General features: G+C 42.1%; 1 pseudogene; it reads right to left on the minus strand.

Annotated features, from left to right (window-relative positions):
• Positions 1-483: 483 nt before the first annotated feature.
• Positions 484-1,908, minus strand: LOC101394337 (protein phosphatase 1 regulatory subunit 14B pseudogene; annotated as a pseudogene).
• Positions 1,909-3,223: the final 1,315 nt, after the last annotated feature.

Consider the following 3,223-nt stretch of genomic DNA (forward strand, 5'->3'; position numbering starts at 1 on the left):
GTACAATTTAATATGTGAGCATTTCAGTATATATAAATTTGACCTCAGGAGATTTAGAGTAACTACAATAATAATGCTGACAGGATTTTAATGGCTGTTTTGGCATAAAGTCAGCTCTTGGCATACCCCAACCTGGCCACACCACATCTTGATTACTGTATTTCATTTTAGACACCAAATTTGTAACGCATACCAATGTGTGCATTTGTAGAGGATTATAGAGGAGGAAGATGGTTCTTAAACTATCATTATAGAAGAAAAGAAGAAATAAGTGAAAATGCTTAGTATGAAAATAGAATATACCTTGGTAGGGGCCTAGTAAATGTTTTCAAACAATGGAAGAATAGTCACCTGAAGGAGAAACTAGGTTAGTTACGTATGGAATTAAGAGACACAATGATAAATTGACAGAGCCTAAAGGGTGGCAAGATTTTATTTTTTATCCATGCAAACATGGAATCAATCTAAATTGAATTTCTTTGTAATAGAATGAAGACAGTATATCTTTTTGATCTGGTTGTTTTCAAGGGCAGGGAAAGAATCAGCATTATTATTATTTATTTATTTTTTTTCCAGCTGCACCAGAGGCGTAGAATAGCTTTATTAATGGGCCTATGCGCAGAGTCAATATAAAGACACAAAAAGTCCCATCAATTTAATAAGAACAAAAAAACCCCAAAATGGAAGACTGAGGGGGCAGGAAAGAGGCCCCTGGGCCAGGGCCATAGGGAGCTCTGGTCATGGTGTTTCTGAACTAAGTGGGCTCGCCTCTTGCTGAATTAAATAAGACTCTACACCAGTGGAAGCTGTCTCACAAAAGTGTATTTGCAACAAATAGGAGACCATGAGGAATCATTTCCAAAGTCATGGTGTGCCAGAACAAAGGGAAGCAGGCACTTTTATGTCTGTTGGGGAATGAATATTCAAAAGGGAGAGGTGGGTATTCACTTACACAGGCTCAGTTGGAGAACATGCTTCCAAATAATGAGGCCTAAGCTCCTCCTGGAGAGATCTTTGCATTAAAAACAAGGCAAAGGTCATGGGCATAGCTCTTGTGGTGAGGCTTGGTCGCTTTTAGGATGGCTGGTGGTTACATCTCCTTACCATACAAAAGGAAAAGAAACAACTTGGAAAAACAGTTAATTGCTTCCAACCCACCTTTGAGTTTCTCAAGGCACCTAGTCGGCGACAAGGGCACCAGGCCTGGCTGCAGGAACCCGAGGTTTGGTGTTGCTGTGAGGTCGGGGAGGGGAGGTACGATTGTCCTGTGGGAGCCACCCTTGACCTGGCTGGAGGACTCTTACTTCTTCTGGGGTGTGCTCAGATTCTGCATGTCCCAGATCTTGCCTAACAGGGCAGAGATTGAAGGCCTCAGTGGGTTTGTAACAGTCAACTAGCAGCTCCTTGGCACTGGCAGCCCGGGTATCATCACTCTCCATGTCCAGGAGCTCTTCCACATCCATCTCCAGCTCCGGACTTCCTGGCAGTCACACACAGAGGCAAGTGAGTCGGTCCAGAATCCACTCCTCCAGGTTGAGGTGCCTCTGTACTTCCTTGCGGTCAAACTTGACCATAATCTTCCCTTGGTGCCTCACTGAGACGTCATCTTCAGTGCCACCGGGGTCCTAGCCTGCAGCCCCAGGGGAACTCTGAAAGTAGACGTGGGGCCTTGGGAAGCCACCGCTCTGCCAGGGGGCCGGCCACCAACACAGCGTCCCCCGCAGGGCCGCTGTCTGCCAGTGCGGTGCAGGGGCCACGTGCGTGCTTCAGGCCCCTCCCTGTGCTGCAGACTCCTGGAGGCCTGCTGGCTGGGAGATTGTAGCTGGATTTAAACCTTGGGATTGATATGCTAGTAAACTTTGTTTCTTTTAAACACAGAGGGTTTTGTTGTTGTTTTGATATTTCCATAACACTATAATAACCATTTTAAATTCCCTCTGAGACCCAGAACATTTACACTTAGTAACATAGGGAAACCAATTTGTTCTATATGCACAAGAAATAAAATTTCATTCTCTAAGGCACTCACAAAATTTTTCAAAAGAAGAACATTAATTGACACTGTTTTGTGTCCAGTAAGACTGATTTGTGCATGGATTTCCAAGAACACTGAAGAATATCAGTGATGTTAGAATTTCTATAGTGAGGCTAATTGGAAACTCATTACTGTCAGGGACTGGGGAAATGCAACCCGGCTACAGTCCAAAATTTTATCCAAATCCATGACAGAATTATTATATTTTAAATAATGCATCTTCTAGCCCCCAAATTAATAGACTACTATTTTGGCAGGAACACATTTAAGTATATTTTCTGATTCCTGAACAGTCTTGTTCTTACCAGTGGTTTGAGTGGATTTATTATGAGGGCTGGGGATAGTTGCAGGAAATGGAGTGAGAATTATTGCTGATATTGGCTCATAGGACACTGTCATGCCTTTCTGTATCGAATCTAGCATACATCTAACATAGCTGGGAGCATACTGAAGGAATATGTATCAAAACACTTTGATAAACCAGAGTGAGTGAGAGGAACATTTACATGTATGGAATCAAAGTGAATGAAATGGGATGAAATGTGTATTCTGAGGAGAAGTCAGGGTTTTAGGTAAATGCTACAGTCATAACCAGATTCTAGGGCAGCACTTAGCATCTCCCCAGGGTGAACTTTTTGTTAAAATGTGTCTTCAGCCTATGACTTTCTCTTAATAATAATTTAGAATTTCAGTTTTCTAAAATATTATCAATTCAGAAGAATTATTCATGTCATTCTGGGTTGTTAGCTGGTGTAGGTTACATAATTTGTCCACAATTCTTCCTGCCCTCCCCATCTTAGCCACGGCTTCCCTGTGCATGGAGTATACTTTCCAGCCCACTAATTTGGGGCTTTGTCATGTGAGTTATTTTACGCAATGGAATGTGAACAAAAATAACAGCTTCAAGATGAGGCTTTAAAGGATTGGTAAAATCTCCCCAACCTTCTTGAAGCTGCTGGCCTTTGTCATAAAGAATCCATGCTCAGGAAGCCTTTGCTGGGTCCCAGAATGAAGATACTCAAAGCCAGCAGTCTACCCCGACCCAGAAGATAATCCTACCTGAGATCAATCAAATTGTAGTTTACATACAAATCCATAAGCATGAAATAAATTATTGTTTATATATAAGGCACTGAGATTTTTGGCATTGGTTGCTATGTAGCTTTATCACAATATCTGTGTTATCCA

The sequence above is a fragment of the Ceratotherium simum genome, chromosome 11 (genome assembly GCF_057802395.1).
Source record: "Ceratotherium simum simum isolate JZ-2026a chromosome 11, ASM5780239v1, whole genome shotgun sequence".
Lineage (NCBI taxonomy): Eukaryota > Metazoa > Chordata > Mammalia > Perissodactyla > Rhinocerotidae > Ceratotherium > Ceratotherium simum.